Source organism: Lissotriton helveticus, chromosome 4_1 (genome assembly GCF_964261635.1).
Source record: "Lissotriton helveticus chromosome 4_1, aLisHel1.1, whole genome shotgun sequence".
In the NCBI taxonomy this organism is placed as follows: Eukaryota; Metazoa; Chordata; class Amphibia; order Caudata; family Salamandridae; genus Lissotriton; species Lissotriton helveticus.
This window is the reverse complement of record NC_136063.1, coordinates 828,576,424-828,597,717: the sequence shown is the minus strand read 5'-3', so window position 1 is coordinate 828,597,717 and position 21,294 is coordinate 828,576,424.

The window sequence follows — 21,294 nt, the reverse complement described above, 5'->3', positions numbered from 1 at the left end:
GGCAGGAAACAAGGTTTTTATTCTCTCCGGAGGAGAACACAACGAAACGGACAGAAGGTATCGTTCTGAGGTGCTCTAACTGCATCCCTGAGGCCTGGCCTCTTATACACACGTTTATCTGTTTATTGCATGTAACACATTCTCGTTGATACTTTGAAGTACGGAAAGACATCCTCAGAATCCCCCCTTTCCCAGCCCGTTCCCACGCAAGGTTACAGTGGAAGTCCCCGCCCCGTTCACAACAGGTGATGATCATCGCGCAGCTGGGTATTCCGCCGATCCACAGTGTGTGTGGGTTTCGATCGGATCTCGTGGGATGGGGGGGGGGCTTTGATCATCTCGGGGGTCCTTAGAGGAGGAAAGCTTTCTATTGTACGGGGAGGGGCAAGGGATTGGTATCGGCAGAGCTGGGTGTCGGCCTGGGAACGGGGAAGACAAACGGGCACACGGGGAAATGGGGTTTGCATCAAAGGGCCGGGGATCATAAATGGGAAGAAGGGAGGTGTCGCGCTGGGAACAGGACGAGGGTCTGGGGCAGAGCAGCGCCGAAGAGGGGTTTTATGATTCGCGGCAGGTGCAGGCAGGGGGGTTGTCAGTATGCGGGGGATGCCGGCGAAGTTAGGAATGGGAGAGAGGCGCGCTGGCTCTCGGCGGGAGCAGGGAAGCCATGGTGTTCAAAAATGGCGGCTGTTTTACGCGCACAAAAAGGTTAAGGAGAGCAAGAGGGCGCCGATAATGTTGACGGTTTCAGCCTAACTTTCAACAGTCCTCCCTTTTCAACATATCTAGCCAACTTGCTTACTCAATGTCAATTTTCATCAAATTCCTAACTTCGGTATCATACAATGCTCTCATATGTTCGCTTCCAATGTCCACAGTTTTGGGAAAAATGCAACTCGCACATAAAGAACACATAGGTGGCAAACATTGAATTCCTAAGCATAGGCCACATATTACAACTACGGGAATCAGGATAATGGTGAGCAGTCTCCAGCCCCAGCTTTTGACGGTGTCCCAGAACCAACCACCAAGCGACCATTCTTCTTGCTCTTGGTGAACTTCCGATGAGAGTCTGTGAAGATGTTCGATGGCTTTGTACACTGAGGGTGTGTTGTCCGGTATGTATGTACAACAGCTGGCCCCAATAATGCGGCATGCTCCTCCACGGTCCGCCAGAACCACATCTAGAACGAGGCGGTTCTGAAGAGCCACCAAACGGACCGCTTGGAGCTCGGCAGTGTTGTTGGCAAAGATGCCCGCTGTGATGTTCATGGTTGTCTCGACTGCCTGAGTCAAATGTCGGATGGCACGGCTGTTTGCCATCGGGCCCCAGAGAGGGACGAGTCCTTTCATAGCATCGAGGAACTGTGCCCCTGTTGAGTCGGCTTGCTCAACGTCTTTGGCTCGTTTTTGTCTGTGGTGATTCGCTGGGGCCACATAAGTTGGAGGAAGGACGAAGGAGATGTAGCAAGTGCCCCCCCAGCCTTTGGGGAGCCAGGTGTAGGCCTTCGTGCCGCAGATGAAATACATGTTTGGAGATGACACAAAGGAAGGTGGATCCGTGGAATCTAGAGTGCTGGTAAAACGACAAGCGCTGCGACCCACCAGCTGTGTCCCAAGTCCTTCTACACACATGTGGCCTGTGACGTTGATGACCGTCAGGGCCACAGTCAGAGTGGCAGCCGTTCGTTTCCGCAGATAGGAGAAGGTGGGTCTGGTTGGATTGTTGAACACCTGCATTTCGATTCGTTCTTTGGCCGGGATGTCCATTTGGATCGAGTCGCTGGGGGTCAGCGGGCAGAAGTGTGTCTTTGTCTTGTTTCGCCCGGCCCCATGAGAAGAATGTGCTGCAGTTCTGCTGGAGGTGGCATTTCCCGTATAGCTCTCTTGCAGGAGGATCAGCCAGGCAAGGCAGGAGCCGTGGACGGAGAAGGGTGAAGGGATGAATGGTATTGAATGTCCAGTGGCATGGGGTAGCAACCCACAGATCCAGCAGTTGGTGGCGTTGGTGGCAAGATTGTGCTGGTGAAGTAGCTGCACGAAAGAGTTGTTCCAAAACTCCTTTCGCCTCTCTCTTAGTTGAGGAGAGAGCGAAATTAGATAATGTTCCTTCATGGTGGTAGGCTGAGCAGTGGTTAGGAATGTTTCGTGAGCAGGTGCGTGTTCTTCCATAATCCAGAGCGTAGTCATGAGGAGAAAACAGAGGAGGATTACGATGAAGAGTGCAATTGTCTTTGAGCTATGGAGTCTGTCTGTTCTCGGATTTCTGTAGTGGGTATTTCCTGCTGTCTCCGTCGGCTTCTTATTTGGCGCTTCCATCATCTTCTTATCTGGCGCTTCCATCATCTTCGTCTTCAAGGTGCTCGGTAGTGGGCAGGACCACAGACTTAGTTTTAGCTTCTCTCCAGGTAACCCTTGGTAGTTTGGGTCACCGTTCTGAGATTCTTTAACCTAGTCCGTGGCCTACTTAGCCGAAGCTCCCTCCTTTCGCCGCAGGAAATACCCTTCTCGAGATGGCACAGTGGGGTCAGGATGTTTTGAAAGTTCAAGTGTCTCTATGTCAGGATAGCAGTTCAACGATGGTCGGTCCTGGTTCAGGAGCTCTTCTTGGGTGTTGACGGTGTCTGTCGTGGCCAGGGTTGGAGAGACCTTTTTGCAGTGATGGGCGTGCAGCCAATGTTTCTTCCCCTCCACTCGAAGTGCGGTCCGAGTGGTGATCAGCACTTGCCAGGGGCCCGTCCACCGGGGTTCCAAACTCTTTAATCGCTGAAAATTTCGGATCAGCACGAAGTCCCCCGGCTGGATGGCGTGGCCCGGACCCCTGGAAGCATCGGGGATGGCCTGCTGCACCTGCTGATGAAGGACAGACAAAGTTTCAGTCAATTTGTACAGATAATCAGACATTAGGACATCCGGAACGTCATGAATGGAAGTTGGTTTCGGGGCAGACCAGACGCTCATGGGTCGACCGAAGACAACTTCATAAGGGGTTAAGTGATGTCGGGTGGGGGTGGAGCGCATCGATAGCAATGCCAGTGGGAGGGCGTCTGGCCATTTCAGGCCCGTCGTAGCCACTATTTTGGCCAGTTTAAGCTTGAGTGTGGCATTGTGTCGTTCGACAAGCCCAGCAGATTGAGGGTGGAAGACTGCGTGGAATTTCTGTTTAATACCCAGCCCATTTAGGATGAGCTGGATAACGTTGGCTACAAAGTGGGGGCCATTATCACTCCACAAAACACGACAGAGGCCATAACGGGGGAAAAACTCCTTTAACAGGACCTTTGCAGTGGCCATAGCGGTGTTGTCACGGGTTGGATATGCTTCCACCCATTTGCTAAATGCGCACACCACGACAAGTACATATTTCAGGCCTTGGCATCTGTCTAGCTGGATGTAGTCCATCTGCAGGACTTCAAATGGGTGGTTTGGGACCCCAAATCCCCCCCGGGGTACTACAGTTCCTTTCCCGGGGTTGTGTTGCAGGCATATTAAACATTGTTGAACCAGGCGTTTGGCGGAATCTGGGATCTTGTCATTGTGCCAAACCCTGGAGACAAGTTCGATCATGGGGGCTGATCCTATGTGGGCAGGGAAGTGTGCCATGGTTAATATGGGAATCAAGTACGAATCAGGTAGTAGCCATTTGTTCGTGTCTTTTGTCCGCCAGCAGCCTTCATCGTCTTTCAATCCCACCCGTGTCCATTCAGTCAATTCGTGTTGTGTGCTAGTCGGTTGTATGTCTCTAATTGTGTCCTTGGCGTCAGTCCAGTTTTCTGCTTGTGACCTGGTCACGTACATATGTGTTGTCGTTCTATTTTCAGCTGTCGTTCGGGCGGTGATGTCAGCTAGTGCATTTCCCTGTCCAATAATGTCTGTCACTTTCTTGTGTGCCTGGCATTTGATAACGGCAAGTCTGTTGGGGAGGAGGACAGCTTCGATTAAGGCGGAGACTAAATCTCCGTGCAAAATGGGTGTGCCATGTGAGGTCAAGTATCCTCTCTCCCTCCAGAGGAGCCCAAAATGGTGAACCACCCCGAAGGCATACTGGCTGTCGGTGTAAATGTTCGCTGTGGTTCCTGTTGCCAGGATGCAGGCTCGCGTCAAAGCAATCAGTTCCGCTGCCTGGGCAGATCGCTGGGTGATGCGGGCTGTTTCTACTACAGTTCGAGCCGTGGTGACTGCATAGGCAGCGGAAGTGGTACCATCGGAGAGTTTGATGCAAGAACCGTCCACCCACAACTCCCCGTCGGGGTCAGGGAAAGCTGTGTCTCTGAGATCGACCCTACTCCTGGTCTGTTCGTCCGTAAGAGTCACGCAGTCATGTACGGGGCGCACATTGGGATCGTTCTCTGGCAAGGGTAACAGAGTTGCTGGGTTCAGTGTGGTGCATCTTTTCAGGGTGATATGGGGGGCAAGCAAGGTTAGTTCGTATCCAGTCAGTCGTGCACTCGTCAGATGTTGCGTCTTGGTTTGGTTCAGGAGGGTGTCGACTGCATGGGGTACCAGTACCGTGAGGGAATTCGAGAGTACAATCCCCTCACTCTGTCGGATAGAGACTGCAGCAGCAGCTACAGCTCGAAGGCAGGCAGGCAAGGCTCTGGCGACAGGGTCAAGAGTGGCAGAGAAGTAAGCGCACGGTCGTTGCTTAGGGCCGATGGCCTGGGTCAGGACAGATAAAGCGCACCCCTCCCTTTCGTGAGTGTAAAGGGAGAAGGGCTTTCTGTAATCAGGGGTACCCAGGACAGGGGCTGAGCAAAGGGCATCTCGTAGTTCCGTGAAGGAAGTTTGACACTCAGGAGTCCAAGGGAGTGGGAAAGGGACGTCTTTGTTTAGCAGAGAAAGCAGTGGTTTTACAACGAGGCTGAAGTTTGGCAACCATTGTCGGCAGAAGGAGGTGAGGCCTAATAGGGAGCGAACCTGCTTCTGGGTTTTAGGGACAGGGGTATCTAGAATGGTTTGGATCCGATCAGGGGTGAGTTTCCTTCCATCTTTGGACAGAAGGTGGCCTAGGTAAGTGACCTGGGGTAGGCAGAATTGCAACTTCTTCTTGGAGACCTTGTGGCCATTTTCCGCAAGGAAGTGCAAGAGTTGAATGGTGGCGGTAACCGCTAGAGGGGTGGTGTCGGCTGCCAAAAGGATGTCATCGACATATTGTACCAACACCACCCCGTCGGGTAACCGGACTTGGTCTAGTTGTCTTTTGAGGGCCTGGCTGTAGATGCTAGGGCTCTCCGTGTAGCCTTGAGGGGCTCGGCAAAACCTATATGAGCGGGATTTTAGGGTAAAGCCGAAGAGATATCGGCTGTCTGGGTGGATGGGGATGGAGAAGAATGCGTTCTTGAGGTCGATGACGGAAAAGGTGGTGGCAGTGGATGGAATCAAGGTCAGGATGGTGGTGATGTCTGAGACCACAGGGTACTGGGGTACCACCACTTTGTTGATCTCTCGGAGGTCGATGATGAAACGGTATGCTTTCTCATCTCCCTCTCCCTGCTTCTTGATAATGGGCAAGATAGGGCTGTTGCAAACGTTGCTAACCACTTCCTCTACCACTCCTGCGTCTATCAGTGACTGGATAATCATTACCAATGCCTTCTCGCCCTCTGGCGATATCCGATATTGTGGGAGTTTTGGGAGTGCTGCGTCTGGTCGGACAGTAATGTGCACTGGGTCAATTAACATACGCCCTACGTCCGAATCCGCTTTGGCCCACAGATACGGAGGTAGAGTGTCAAGCAGGGACGCGTCAACGTCGGTGATGGAAAACATGTGCCGGGGGGAACAATGTCTAAGCAGAACGGGGTTGTCGTAAAGAAACACTCGAACTCCATCTTGAGAACACCTAATCGTCGCTCGGAAGTGTTTCAGTAAGTCAAGTCCCATAATGGCGTCAGGGCTATTGGAGGAAAGCAAGAACGTGGTGTCGGTGGTGTTGTTTTCTACGTCAAAGAGAATCGGGGCAGACAAAGGGTTGGTGGAGGGCGTTCCATCGAAACCTGTCGATGTTATGAGTGAGCCAGACAAGGGTGCCCTTGGAATCAGTCGTTTAGATAACGCACTACGTGTTGCGCCAGTGTCTACCAGAAATGGAGACTTGGTACCCAGGACCTTAGCAGTGACATAAGGGCCCTGCTGGTCAACATAGAGCTCGACTGGATCCCTCCCTCGCCCTTGGCTGTCCTATGCAAAGGTGTGAGTGTCGTCATAGTCAGATTGTTGATATTGGTTCTGTCTGGGTCGATCGAACGTATTTGGTCTGCTTGATCTGTCGTTCGTTGCGTCATTTGGGGGCCCTCGTGGTGGTCCCTTAGGTCTCGGTCCGTTTGCTACATCCCGGGGGTCTCTGTTTCTGATCATTTCCAGAAGAACTGGGCACTGGGATTTCCAATGGCCAGTCCCTTTGCAGAAAGCGCACTGGTCTTCTCTAAGGTCTGTGCGTCCACTGTAGGGAGTCAGAGTGCGGTCCTGGGGAAATGTAGTCTTAGGGACGTTTGTCTGGTAGTTTCCCCGGTATTGGTCTCGTCCTATAGTCACCCCTTGCAGTTTGGCAATCATCACCCTCTCTTTTAAGTCTTTCTTCTTTTTCTCTGTCGCCCTATCGTTTTCATTTTTCTGATGCTCATAATATTGGGCCATTTGGAGAATCGCTGTAGGTTTGGAGGCTGCCCAACTACTCTCGCTGGCCTGTAGTTTCTGGGAGATTTCCAATGATAGGCCCTTAACATAATTCTGGACAAACAGATGGTGTCCGGTTGCAGTGGTCATGTCCTGGCCGCTGTAATCGGAGAACACCGTTTCAAACCGGGAGAAGTACTCCGATACGTCCTCCTGGGGTTTTTGGCGACAGGCCGTTACTATCGACCAGTCCACTTTCTTTTCTGGGATTTGGGTTTTTAATTTCTCTACGATTTTATCTGGGAGGTCTAGAATGGATTTCAACGGCTTTTGTCCTGGTCCCCGTTGTTTGTCCAGTTCATCGAGTTGTGACCAGGTATGTCCAAACAGCTCAAGGTGGTCGACTTTCCGGATTTGCTTCCACACATCAGCTGGTAGACATAACCCGAAGAACAAGTCGATGTCAGCCAGGGTCATGATCGTTGAACCCAGGGCTGTACCCAATTCAGTATAGAAGGCAGTGGGGTTTTTACGTAGGTCGGGTAGAGATTTCCGGAATGTCAGTATCTCTTGCCGGTCCCATGGCTGGTAGACCCAGTTGTATACTACCCTTCCCTTCGCATCTTGGTTGTTTGCATCATCGTGAGTCCCTGTGCCCCGAGGAGGAACCCAGTAAGGGGCAGCCTCACGTATCGGCATCATGGTGTTAGATTGCTCGGTTGGTGGTTCGGTCACTACGGGGGCTGCGGATTTAGCTCCCGGCTTTCGTTCAGTGAGGTGGCGGAAAACCTCAAGCGTACGCGTAAGGAGGTCCGACACATCACACTCGCCCTCATCCCCGATATCGACCTTCCGGTACAGAGTCCTTAGGCTCTCGGGACCTTTTTCTCGATATCGGTCCTCGTATGCATTCAAGACATGATAACACAGTCGTACGGTAAAATGTCGTCTGTGACTCCCTGTATACGAGCTGAACATATCTGTGATGTACTCTTCATCATCCTTCCTTTCTACCAGTGTCCTTGCTATTTTGTCGATCCCCGCTCGCTCATCTTTGTCTAGCCTGTTTGTTCTTGCAGGGCCAGCCCCTCGAGTCTCATGGTCGTCCAACGTCGTTGTTGATGCGGGTTTTAATACAAGGGGTTCGGCCGGCACAGAGGCCATTGGGGCCGACGCTGTGGCGGTACCTTTGTTTGTACCTGGGGGTGGCGCGTGCTGCGCCAAGGGTTGAGAAGGGGCATATGGAGGGGGCATGTAGATGATAGGAGGACCTAACAGCAGGTCCTCATTGGCTTGTCGTTTCGAGGGTAAATCAGGGTAGAGCATGGAGGGGGTTCTAACCGGACACTGGCTTGGCGTTTCCCTTTCTAGTTTCTGTTTAGCTTTCTCTCTTTCCTCTATCTCCTTTTTTAGTTTCTGAGCAGCTAGGTGGGCTGCTTTTTGCAGCTCTTTTTCCAACCTACTCTCAGTTTTCTTTTTACGCTGTTCAGTTTCTTTTCGCCACATGCCGAAGCTATCAAGCATAGTAGGTGTTGTCTTGTTTTTACCCAGGGCAGTTTCTAGCGTTTTTATTTTATCATCATCGAAGGATCCTATCAGGGGCCATTGACTTTCTTGACCCTGTTTTGTATATTTATGCCATAGTTTACTATAGGCAATAGCGGTCAATCCATGCTTCATGAACATGTCCTTATTAGGGGTGCCTTCCAGTGGGGCTGGATGGTCCATCTCTAATAAGCGGTCCGGGCTAAACAGGCTACTAATCAGTGGGGAGAAGACAGACATGACGGCTCGTAACGAGGGACTAAAAAGTCAGCACTGCCTATCTTATCACTAGGTGCAAAGACTGGACAGAATATTTCTATTCTACGTTGTTTGCAGGCAGTGAATACCTCATGGATCAAAAAACCAAAGACCAATAAATAACAATGGGGAGAATGAGCAGGTCCGCAAAGATTTGCGTTACCTACCCTTTTCACTATCTGCAAAAAGGGTGGTCTCTTCCCTGTTTGCAGACAGGGAATCTCCAGGAAACAATAGTTTGCGAACAACAGTTCAATTTCAAGAGATTATTGAGTGGGAGAGAAAAAATAAGCACGGCTGCTGCCCTACCTATCCTCCACTGTTTGCAAAGAGAGAGCCCGTTGTTTCTCCGTTTGCAGACAGTGAATCCCTCATAGATCAAGATAACAAAAGACCGATAAATAACAATGGGGAGAATGAGTAGGTCCGCAAAGATTTGCGTTACCTACCTTTTTCACTATCTGCAAAAAGGGTGGTCTCTTCCCTGTTTGCAGACAGGGAATCTCCAGGAAACAATAGTTTGTGAACAACAGTTCAGTTTCAGGTGATTATTGAGTGGGGGAGAAAATAAGCACGGCTGCTGGCCTACCTATCCTCCACTGCTTGCAAAGAGAGAGACCGTTGCTTCTCCGTTTGCAGACAGTGAATCTCCAAATAAACAAAAAAAGAGCAATACTAGTATTTTTTTAACAAACAGGCAATCAAACAAATTTCGCGACTTGTCGTGGTTACACGACCTTACCCGGACCGCATGGACAGTTTCCTGTCTTCCGAATCCAGCGCCCGATCGTCCTCTCTTCTCCGTTATCCTCGCGGCACTCCTGATGGTTCCCAGTCAGGACCGTAGATCACTCGAGAGAGGTCTGTTCGGACCCAGTGAAGTTCGGATGATCGGCTGTCAGACGAGGGTCTATCGGACAGACGCGTTCCCGATCGTTGCAGTCGTTCACTTTGTCGTCAGGACCTCTCCCACTGGATCCATGGGTCGCTGATGGGCCCCACGCTTGGGACGCCAATTGTGGAAACTAACTGGGGGGCACTACCAACCAGAATATAAGATCCTTAATTATTGCCCGGCGGTGTCGCCTCTTGAACCCACAAAGAAGTTAAAGTATTGAAGAGGCAGGCGCTGGAGACTGGAAGGCAGGAAACAAGGTTTTTATTCTCTCCGGAGGAGAACACAACGAAACGGACAGAAGGTATCGTTCTGAGGTGCTCTAACTGCATCCCTGAGGCCTGGCCTCTTATACACACGTTTATCTGTTTATTGCATGTAACACATTCTCGTTGATACTTTGAAGTACGGAAAGACATCCTCAGAATCCCCCCTTTCCCAGCCCGTTCCCACGCAAGGTTACAGTGGAAGTCCCCGCCCCGTTCACAACAGGTGATGATCATCGCGCAGCTGGGTATTCCGCCGATCCACAGTGTGTGTGGGTTTCGATCGGATCTCGTGGGATGGGGGGGGGGCTTTGATCATCTCGGGGGTCCTTAGAGGAGGAAAGCTTTCTATTGTACGGGGAGGGGCAAGGGATTGGTATCGGCAGAGCTGGGTGTCGGCCTGGGAACGGGGAAGACAAACGGGCACACGGGGAAATGGGGTTTGCATCAAAGGGCCGGGGATCATAAATGGGAAGAAGGGAGGTGTCGCGCTGGGAACAGGACGAGGGTCTGGGGCAGAGCAGCGCCGAAGAGGGGTTTTATGATTCGCGGCAGGTGCAGGCAGGGGGGTTGTCAGTATGCGGGGGATGCCGGCGAAGTTAGGAATGGGAGAGAGGCGCGCTGGCTCTCGGCGGGAGCAGGGAAGCCATGGTGTTCAAAAATGGCGGCTGTTTTACGCGCACAAAAAGGTTAAGGAGAGCAAGAGGGCGCCGATAATGTTGACGGTTTCAGCCTAACTTTCAACATTACGAGAATCCTAATCCACAACTATTGAAGGAATGGGCGGAATTATCTGCTCACTCATCAAAAGGAATGCTGATGCTACTAATAAAATTCTCGTGGAGCGATAGAGATGCAACTCTGCGCGAGATATCGGATTTGGAGGATAAAATCGCACAAAATGAAGACTAAGAGAGAAAATGAACTACGAGAGGCAATGAAAAAATGCCTCCATGCGTATGAACAGAAGATAAAACGGCGAAAACAAGAAAAGTTCGAGAGGGACGAGAGGGATTATTTGCAAGGACAGATTCTTACATTCGCAAAGAAATACGACCAGCCCAGAAAAAGGAGTTTGAGCCATAAAGCCACGGAACCAGTAATTACTTCAGAGTCCGAGGCCACAGAAACTGAACAAAGTGAGGAAGAGGGCGGCCCATCCAGCGTATCCAGGAATGTGGCACCAGTATCCATGGAGGCTTCCACATCGGTCCCTTTTTTACACGAGTTTCAGGTCATAAGGGAAACACGGACTCCAGGGGGAAGGGGAAAGCCAGGGGAACCAAAGCCACAAAGGAAAAAGAAAGCAAACGCAGGACAAGGCGTGGCGGGTGGAGCAAACGCCGGCGACGCATCTCCAAGGATGACCAGGAGCAAAAAATTCTGGAACAGACGATAGATACCCAGAACTTAACGGTCATCAACCTCACGTGCTGAAGACTATCAGAGGACGAGGAACAGGTTTTACGACTTGGATTACATTTCTGCCCTGATCAGAATTCAGAATATACTCAACTAAGGATTGACCTCTTCAAATTTTGTAGAAAAATAAAATTGCTCAAATACTTTAGAGGCAAGACACGCATTGACAAACCTATATGTCTGCTGAAGAAATACCAGCTTTAACCGCGGGTGACATCGAAGCACTTGCGGTTATGAATGACTTAGCTGAAGAAGGAGACCCTATGGCAATAATATCGCCACAGAGCAGGATGTGGGCTGGGATGACTCAAACTAAACCAGACAGTCCTTTCAAACCTAAATCAAGATTTTGTCCGCTGATGCGATTGATACTTTCTCAGAGGTGATGATTAAAGACCTTTGGAGCCATTGTAATGTTACAAGAAAGAAGAAATCGGGACATGGCAATATAACTCAACAGCAAAGGAAAGCAACAATGGACCTGAGAAAGGATGACAAAATCGTGTGTAAACCGTCCGACAAAGGCGGAAACGTCGTCTTGATGACTAGGGATTTCTATGTCAAGGAAGCCCTATCCCAATTGGAGGACCAGAAAAACTACATCAAGGTAACCAAAAAGACATTTGATGAGAGTGTCCATGCTTATCGTTCCCTACTCAACAAGTGGTATCATAAAGGAATGCTAAGTAAAGAGGAATTTGCTTTCCTGGAATGCAAGCAGCCGAAGGTACCGACTTTCTATCATTTGCCCAAGCTGCACAAGCATGCAACAAGTCCACCAGGACGTCCGATTGTTTCGTCTGTGGGGAGCCTGACGGAGCATATGTCGAGGTTCGTGGACTATTTTCTTTACGATTTTGTGACAATGTTGAAATCATACTTGAAGGATACAACTGACTTTCTCCGATTATTGACAATTTGAACTGGACTAATGATTTGGTGATGATGACACTGGACATTTCGAGCCTATACACTAGTATAGATCATCTCCAAGGGGCAAAAGCTATAAAATGGTACTTGGAGACACGGCCCATAAATTTGATGGCACACAATGAAATGTTACTTGAGTTTATATCATTTTGTCTAAGTAACAATATTTTTCTGTTCCAGGATCAATTTTACAAACAGATCTGTGGCACCGCGATGGGCACCTGCTTCGCCCCCAGCTACGCGAATCTCTTCGTCGGCTGGTGGGAGGAGCAGGTGGCCTGGGCGGTTCATAACGCCACATGGACAGATAGGGTAGTATCTTGGAACAGATACATAGACGATCTGTTTAGCGTCTTTAAAGGTACGATTGAATGTGCCAAGGAATATGTCGCGGTACTAAATAATAATGATCTTAATCTCAGATTCAGTGGGGAAATCAGCACAGAAACCGTTAATTTTTTGGACCTTAAAGTGTTCATAGCTGAGGGCAAAATCTGTACAGCGCTGCATAGAAAACAGACAGCCGGTAATTCTGTGCTCCACGCGAAGAGTTGCCATTCGGGGAAAACTATATCCAGCATACCCTATGGCGAACTACTGAGAATTAAGAGAAATCGTACCCGACAAGATGATTTTGAGGAGGCGGCCAATGAAAGTTTGTTGAGGTTCGAAATGAGAGGATACAGTAAGGAGGTATTGCAGGAGGCTAAATTGAAAGCTGACAAAAAATTGAGATGTGACTTAATCTCAAAGAAAAGTACAAAGAGACCCGGGGCACAAGAGAGTAATCAGAATAGCATGAGGATGATTATCAACTACTCCGCTGATGCCCCGGATATCAGAAAAAAGTGTATGAAGAATTGGCACATACTTAAATCTGATCCGGTCATCGGTAAGGATTTACCTAAGTCCCCATTGATAACGTTTAGGAGAGCTAGGTGATTGGGTTCGAACATTGTACAAAGCCACTGTAAGAAAGAGGAGAAACCTCCACCATTTGGGAAACTGACAGGATTTTATCCTTGCCTTAAATGTAAGGCCTGTAAGAACAGCAAGAAGGTGACTAGTTACCAAATACCGGGGATGAAGGAGCCCAAAAAGATCACTAGTTTAATGAATTGCAACACAAGTCATACGGTGTACTGTCTTGTATGTCCGTGTGACCTGCGTTACATTGGGAACACTACTCACCCAACGAAAATTAGGATCTTAGAACACCTGAGGGCTATACAAAATAAGGATCCCACGTACCCAGTGGCGAGGCACTTTGAAGTGTCCCACCAAAGCAACCGAGAACTCCTTAGCTTTTACTGTATGGATCAGGTGCCAGCAGACATAAGGGGAGGAAATAGGTTGCTCCAGCTACGCAGGCTAGAGTCTCGTCATATCATTGAGAACCCGACTAAGAAACCGGGTGGCCTGAATGCTGGGGAGGAGTTAGCAGTCCATTTATGATGTTCACATTGATCTCTCTGCACTGTTGATGATTGTTGTTATATTTAATAACTGTAAGATGTTCGTTACAATGTATATATTTCTATGGATAAGTCCATTCAGTGCTGAAATTGAGAAAATAATATATAATTTGTGTGTTTAATAATTCATTATGCCCATTCAGGGCACAATAATGGCAGTGATTGTAACTGAACTACACCACTTAGAAATGGTGGCTGTTAATGCATATACATGTCCTTTCTTTATTTTGTTGATTGGCTGTATTTAAATTCTGCCTGAAGGTGGCGCCGGCCTCTATTTGAGAAAGGCGGTGGCCGAAACGCGTCTTGCGAGAGTGTTTGTCCAATAAACAGATATTGGAATTGTCCCCGTGAGTGCTGCGTGCTTTTTGCATCTGAGCCTTTGTCTGATTGTGACCAGCGTGGCAACGTCACCCGCTATCAAGAGCACCCGGTCGTGAGTGAAGGAGAGCAGATGGACTAGTGAGCTTCGCGATATATATATATATATATATATATATATATATATATATATATATATATATATATATATATATATATAATACATATTTAAATAACAAACCAAACCACATACACTGGATGATGTCATCAGTGATGTCATTTGAGATGTCATCAGTGATATCATCAGTGATGTCACTGACCATGTCATGAATGATGTAATATGTGACATCATCTGCAGTGGATTACGGGCGCGAGAGTTACAGTTAATACAACTAACTATAACAGAGGAATTTCAATGGTTTTGTATGAGTGAAATGTCCAGCTAATTATAACAGCCCTGAAACCTATGGTTTTTTTCAGTTAATTTCTAAGGATTTTTAAATGATAATTCCTAACTATAACATGTCTGAGACCTATGTTTTTTCAGTGGATATATATATACATATATATGTACATATAGATATAGATATAGATATATATTTGCAACAATTAGTGTGAGCACCTGTGCCCTCTGGTGTAAAAATGAAATTTTATTTATGAGTGTGGTACATTGCTGAGGCAGCTTGCAAGTGTTTCTTTAATGTTAGTGTATGCCACTCACCTAAATAAATGCATTTTAGCGTCAGAGATTGCTTGCAGTTGTATATGTTCACTGTCTTTTTTTCTGATAGAAGTGGGCATGCAATGTAGTAATACACCAGGGTTTATCATCTATACACTTGGCAGTGTGCATCAGGGCACACATTTATTGTAATACATTTTTACGCAGGGCAGCGAGAAAACTCGATGTGCTGAGTCACAAGGAGAGGACCGGAATGCAACATATTCAATAATTTATCAAGATATATTGCATTCCTGCTCTCGCACTACACTGTAAACAAGTGCTGCCTACCACGCCAATACAGGCTCCATTTCGCCTTGGTAAAAGCGTGCCACATACATTACACGGCACCCTGGATTGTTTGTGGTTTGTGGGTCTCGTGGCTCAGTGAACTAAAGCAGCCACTGCAGGGGCCTGTGTTTGACCTCATGCATGAGTAGTTCAAAATCGAATTTTAGGTTTGTGAAACTAGGATTAGGCTTTCTGATTTATAAAGTACCATGCTGAGCCTGTTAAAATATGTTTTAGAGAGTACCACTTATAGTCTTGTTATACTTCTTTTTTTCTTACATCAGTACCCAACGGCATGAGGGCATCACCAAACGGCGAAGAGGCTGCCACCCCCAGTGCCATGACGGGTGGAACTTCCACCACCGCCACCACCACTACTGTCTGTAGCTGTCTTTGGCTCTCTTTTTAGGTCGAGCGACCTGTCTCAATGCGCATGCGCATTGAGCGGAGCGAGAGATAAAGGGGCTTAAACAGAGGTAACCGAGATCGGGCGATTCCATGCAGTGTCCGTGAAAAGGAGCTCAATGCGCAAGCGCATTGACACAGAAAAGCGCGTGCACAGGAAAGACAGCCAACTGCCGCCAGAAGCTTCACTTCAAAGGGATCATTTCACACTCTCAGGCATTTCTCCTCCCTAATTTATTCACTGCCGACGGCCAGCCGTACTTTCACTTTGACGGCGCCAGGCCGTCTCTTGTTTAAGTTACTGGTTTCTTTAAGCACGGTTTTCTTGTTTTTTTCTTGGCTCTCGGCACCCATCACTTTTGATCACCTTCAAGGTCAGATATACCTTATACACTTATACAGTCACGATGTGTGATTTACATACCCATGTAACTTCAAGGCACCCACTTTTCTGCTGGATGTCTTCCTATCTCGTTGTGGTTGGAAGGGCTGGGCCAGAGACAGTCATGCGTGTTTGCTCTGAATGTTCGCCAGCCCTTCAACTTCTCTACCTAGTAGTCAGCTGACGTCTAAATTAGAGAGATTCATGGAAACACCTCGGCTTGCTACAAGTTTGGTGCTCTGTGGGGCCAACTCAGCCTTTCATCTTTCTGAAGTTCATTAATAAGTAGCATGCTGCAAGACGAAACTGCAGTAGTGATTTCTGCATAAAATACAATACTCCTTCTTGCCCCTGTGATGCACATGGAGGCAAACAAGACTCCCAGGCCCCAACCCCTCTGTGCTGTTCCTCCAAGATAAATGCCCTTTAATTTCTCCTGCCCGTGAGTTCTGTCTCACCGGCTCCACTTTGTGCTGAGTAGACCTTTGGTTTCTATTTCCGCCTCCGGAGCAAATCAAGGCCATGATGCAAGGTCTCTATGTGCCCCAGGACCTTTTGTTTTGTTCATACTCCCTGCTCCCAACTCCGCTGTGACCGAATTTCTTAGACTAGACAATGTGCCACCTGCGGGCCGTGCCTACACAAAAAACACATATATAAATATTTACCATGATTAGGCTTTATTTACAGTCTCTGCGCACTATTTTATCAAATAGCTGTTGCAGGCACGATGCTCTCCTAATGCTTTTTAAAATTTTCATCGCATGCATTTGCAATGCACTAAGTCATGCATTTGCAAGGGTTTAAGCTATTGGCATTGTAAATGACAATGCCTTTCATTTATCTGTTGTAAAAACAACACATAAAAAAAAGGCATTGTCATTTACAATGCCAATAGCTCAAGCTCTCATAAATGCGAGACCTATTGCATTGCAAATGCTTGTTTAGGAAGCATTCCTTCACCCCTCTGTTATATGTCTTGTGGTACTGTAAGATAAAGAGAACAGATCTTTGGTGCTGTGAAGAAGATTGTAGGTCCAAGTAAACTAATATTCAACACACATGTTGATTGAAAAGGCTTTCTTGATTAAACAATCAAATGAGATAGAGTGGCCATAGTCTTGGACCCTCCAATGTTGTCTTATTTATGCAGTATACCAGCAGTGTCCATGATAGTGCAGCATAGCAGGGAAGGAATGAGATCCCATTACAAACTAATACCATATGTGCTTCATTCACCATTCCCTTCCACCCCTTCATTGTACTTCACTCTCATCCTTTCGTAGCCTTGTCCTTCTATTAGGAGAAAACATTTATGGTTCACTTGACTACCTCACTTTTTTAACATGCTGTCAACCTACAAACCGAACAAAGTGATAGTTTTGATAGAAGATACTGCTAACCGAACTGTAGTGAGGTATTGCTTTTGTACTTTGTGCAAAATAATTAACTAGGTGGCGAGTCTGGTATCTAAAATGGGGAATTTATGGGGGGTTTTCCTAGCCACACAGGCCACCAGTGCCGCAGCCAGTGCAGCAGTCAGGCAGGGAGTAGGACTGAGGAGGCCTAGTCGGTGAGTGGGGAAGCAGGCTCAGTAGTGGCAGGGACAGGTGGTAAGCCATCTTGCTTGCTTACTGACAGTACTGTATTTGTTAAGTGAAGCAGAAATCTTACCCATCACCAACCTGCCAACGGCATTTTGCCATCTTAACTACAACATGGTTCAATTTGGCGCTGCAGTGTAGGCTGTGAAATTTGCAGCTGCTTTAGTTAACACTGCAGCAATACAAAATTTGCAATGCGTTACAAACCAAAAACAAGGTGTATTTCCCAGTGCCCACTCAGTCACCTACTACAAGTACTTCACGTCATCATTTTTTCCTTCTATCACAGCCTACCAAAAAATTGAAAATTCCATCTCAGCATGTGCCACATTTTTCTGGCCAAGAGACTTATATTTCACAGATTCCATGACGGATTTATGCCTATTCCAATTTTTTCTTCTTTGCCTCATTCATCAACCAGAAAGACTAAACAACAGCGTAGCATATGATCAGTGATATCCCACTATTGTGAAGCTAAATTTCTACATCTCTTAATTCCTCTAACTTACCTTTCAGTAGAGTAACTTTCCTTGCTGCCAAGTGAAGTTATTTGATGAAAATAATTTGTGGTGAGGCCAAGTAGTAATGTGGGACTAAGAGGGTGATTATGATGGCGGTTAACCCGCCACGGCAAGCTGCCAGTTGTGGGTTCATCACCATTGTGCAGCCAATTACCTCCAGCAAGATAAAGTTTGCAGGTGGTGTACCTGGCGGGCAGAAAGGCCATCCGCCACTGGTCCGACAGAGGCAATTGTTACGATTACCTGCAGGACCTGCCCTGCATCCTCAATATGGTGTCCGCCAGATTGAGATGCTGGATCCCGACAGCCTTTCCATGGCGGTTTATCCACCATGGAAAGGCTGGCTGGGATGGACTTTGGGGGCCCTACATCCCAGCCACACCAACACAAGTGCCGCCGGCAGCTGAGGTTTACAGCTGCCCAGTGGAACACCACCCTGCCTCATCATCAATATCAATGACAGACCACGCCCTATGTGAGCTGGAGTTGCTTCTATATGGCCAGCCAAACCTGACCCATGAAGTGGCCTGCCTACATGCTCGTATGAGTCTGATTTTAAATGGACTTTTTATGGTGGGCGGGGCTGTGTTCTGTGGGTGGAGAGGCTGGGAATTTGGAAGGGAAGTTTGGAAAAGTGTCAGACATGGCAGGTCATTTGGGGTATTTGTGGGTATTTGCTTATGAGAGGGGAGAACCTGTTGTGAGTGGAGAGGGTGAGTTTCCTCTATGAAAAATTTCGAATACATATCCCTAGTGTTAGACCTGGCACCATTGGCGTGGGTCTCCCTTCCATTTTTGCTGTTGCCTCATGTGTTTTTGCTGGTGTTAGATGCTCTGGGCACTGTGCCACTGCTGTCCAGTGCCACAGTGCGAGTGCTCCCTACTGTAAATTGATGTATTGATTAGTGGTTCCATGATTGGATATTTGGTTTACTTGTCAGACCCTAGTACAGTGCATGGAGTGTGCCCAGGGCGTGTAAATCCAAATACTGCCAGTGGGCTTGCGGCACTGGTTGTGTCACCCACAGAAGCGGCCTTGTAAAATGTGTCTAAGGTCTGCCATTGCAGAACCTGCGTGCAGTCTGGTACTGTCATGCTGACTGGGCAAGTGCACCCACTTTCCAGTCCCTAAACCTTCCCTTGACTTCATATTAGTCACCCCAATGGTAGGCCCAAGGGCAGGGTGCATTGTAGGTATAAGGTAGGACAAGCCCTGATATGGGTGGCATGTCCTAATAGTGAATTTCAGCCATTTTTGTTTTTCACTATTGCACGGCTACCTGTTCTCCATAGGCCAGAGTGGGCTGCTAGATTATTACATGCTTATAATCCTAATAGACTCAGAGAACATGGTAGAAATTCGAGTTTAGTATGCCTGGACTTAGAATAATAAAATACATCTTTTAGTGAAGTTTATTTTAATATTCTGTGTTTGCAAATACCACTTTTAGAAAGTGGGTATTTGCTTTCCTAACCATTTGAGCCTGCCTCTGCAAGGTTGTGTATTCCTTCGTCTGGTTTTGTGAGTGACAGAGCTGGGGGATTCCAAGAGACAGGCTGGGGCAGCCCGGTGGTGAATAGGGAGATCTGCATCTAGGTGGGAGGGAGTAGTTGCACCTGGGACCTGAATAGGACTGTGCCTTCCCTCTACAATGCCGGCTCCACCCCCTGTGGTGCATATGATGTCTCTGCCCTGCACACTGACAGAAGAGGAGGAAGACTGTCAACAAATTGCTCCAGGGCTGTACTTGCCTTCCACAATGCTGGCTCCACCTCCTGTGGGGCGTCTGATGTGCCTGCCCTGTGCTGTGAAAGGAAAGGAGAAATCTGGTAAACAGAGTGCTTCAGAACTGGTTTGGACTAGGCACAGGCCCCTCTCCCCTCTGAGAACAAAGGATTTTGGGGTATAAATATTGGGACCCTGATCCCAAGAAATTAGATCACTTCTGGACTTACAAGACGAAACCTCTGCTGAGGAGAGGAACGTGAAGAAACTGAGGAGAGACTATTCCCAAGCTGAAGTGCTTTTTGGGGAATTGGCCTGCAGTGGTTACCTTACTGCCAAAGAGAGGAGAAAGAACTTTGTGGACTTTACTTTCAACTTGTGCAAAAGATCTCCAAGGGCTTGGAAGAGAGCTTTACCCCTGACCGAAGTCCCAGGACCAGTGGACTTCACTAGCCTTTGTGAATTGCTGCTGGAAATGCTGTTTCAGTGGCTACAAAGGTAGGGAGCTGTGGCCAACTCTCACGACAGGCCTGGTGTCTTGTAGGCACTGCAACAAGCAATGTCCGCCTCGAACAACGCAGGCTCTGAGCTCACCGACTCCGTCCTAGTGCCGTCACGAGCTGTGGCCTGCACCGCGAATGGAAGGACACCGTGACGTGCAATGCCTCGCTACACCGACTCATACTGGTCTGACCGAAGAGGTCACCGCTGCTAAATTTGAGTCCTGCGAACCCACCGGAGTTGGGCATCGCCTCGCACGCTTCGCGATGCACCACCCTGCTCGCACCGCTGTCCAGACTGATCGACGCCAGCTCCCGAACTCCAGCTCTGTTGCCGCACCGCAAGCTGCAAGCACCACATCAAAGCACCATCTCGCCCGGCAACGCACGCCTTGATTCCACCGACTCTGTCAACGGGCCGCTGCCTGCACCGCATCGAGGGACAACGCCTCCTGCAACGCTTCCTTTCTGCACCGCGATGAACACCGGAAGCGGCTCGCACATCCGTGCCAGCCGCCTCAAGTAAAAGGTACTATGACTGAGTCTGTCGACATTTGAGTGGGCCCGTACTGACGTGGTCTGCTGGATTTGCTAGACTCTGTGTTATTTTCAACAACGTTGTAGGCGGACCATGCTACCGACTCGCACAGAACCTTGATTTAAGCCTTTTAACAAGAACTCTTGAAATCTAATACTACTGTGGACTCTTTTTGTCGTTTATTGGTCTTGTGGTAACTCTTTATAAAATATACTTATTTTTGATATACAACCTTGTGTGGTGTCCATTTGTAGTGTTGTCACTGGGTTTCTGTATGTGGTCACAAATGCTTAACTTACAACGCCTCTGAGATAAAGCCTTGCTGCTTATGCCACGCTACCAAAGGGGTGAGCGGGGTTATTTTAGGAGTGTAATCCCGTTATCCTGACTAGAGGAGAGGGTCCCTATTTGTCACAAGGTCCGAACCTGTGCCAACTAGAGACACCCAATTCTAACACCTAGCAATCTATCTTTTGTCTTTGCATGCTTTTTAGCACAGCATTGTGGGGGTTTTTATTGGAAAAAACTGCTCTCTGAAATAGTCACGTACTGTACATTGAATTTCCCCCTGGACTTTCCCTACCAGAAGTGTCTTGCCATATTTTTCTTTGCTAGGTTACTTTACTTACGTTCTCCTCCTGCAGTCCAGTATACCTTGCTACCAGATTGGGAACAACAGACTAGGTCTGTTTGACTTATTGCTTGATGAGGTTTAGCCACTTTTGCAACACCCAGCACTTATCAAAGTGTATACTAGTAAGTTAATAATACCCGTGTCTTACTAACCTCTGTAACTATTGACCACAAGGAGGTATGCCTATGTCTAAAACATACCCCAACATCTTAATCTTACATATCTATCTATGTTTGCTTAAAAAA